Here is a 982-nt window from a genome sequence, read left to right as displayed (position 1 = left end):
AAAAAAAAAAAAAAAGAAGGTAGTAGTCTACAGGATGCTAACTAGGTACTTACTGTGAACACTACTCAGGCTAGATCCTGGTATTTTGGTGGGGGTTTCTGGTTTTTCTGTCTGCTGTGTGAGTAGGTAGATACTTGCATCCAGTTTTATAGGTAAGCAGACTCAGGTCACATAGCTAAGTGATAGCAACATAGGGTTTCAAACCATAGAGCTGGTAGCCCATGTTTTTTCCCACCATTTTATGCTGCCTGTTGGTAGTGTTCAGATTTCTGACCTTTAAAGTCAGGGCAGAGAATATATTAGGGGCTCTTCTAAAGAAATCCCCAATTTATAGTGTTTGAATTATAAACATACTCCGTAGTAATATGTTGGGAACCTGCTGGGCTCTGGAAGGGCTTCCCTGGTTACTAAGAATCCGTATGTTCTTTTGGGCTTCTTAGTTGGATTAAAATGATTGGCACAGGGCAGCCTCCCACAAACCTTCAGCCCCACAAACCTTCAGCCCCAGAACCAGCAGCCTGTATCTTGAGCCTACCCTAAACTCCAGCTGTGTACTCTGTAAGTTGATGAAGAATCCATTCTCGTAGAAGATGGGCTGCTACTTCTTGAAGTGTCTGGAGAATGTCTGTGACTTCCATCCTTGACCTCAGTGCTGATACAGCAAGATAAATCTCACCCCAGTTTTTAAAAAGGGGACATCTATATAGCATTCATTCTCTGACGAGTTGCCCCTTACCTTGGTCATAATATGCTACGCTCCAGCTGCAGTTACCATGATAGCTTATTAAGAACTGGTATTGGCTCAGCGCCTATGGCTCAAGCGGCTAAGGCACCAGCCACATACACCTAAGGTGGCGGGTTCGAATCCCCAGCCCAGGCCTGCCAAACAACAATGATGGCTGCAGCCAAAAAATGGCCAGGCATTGTGGCGGGCGCCTGTGGTCCCAGCTACTTGGGAGGCTGAGGCAGGAGACTCGCTTGA

The sequence above is a fragment of the Otolemur garnettii genome, unplaced genomic scaffold (assembly GCF_000181295.1).
Source record: "Otolemur garnettii isolate 467f Iridium unplaced genomic scaffold, OtoGar3 scaffold00014, whole genome shotgun sequence".
NCBI lineage: Eukaryota > Metazoa > Chordata > Mammalia > Primates > Galagidae > Otolemur > Otolemur garnettii.
This window is presented reverse-complemented; position numbering follows the sequence as displayed.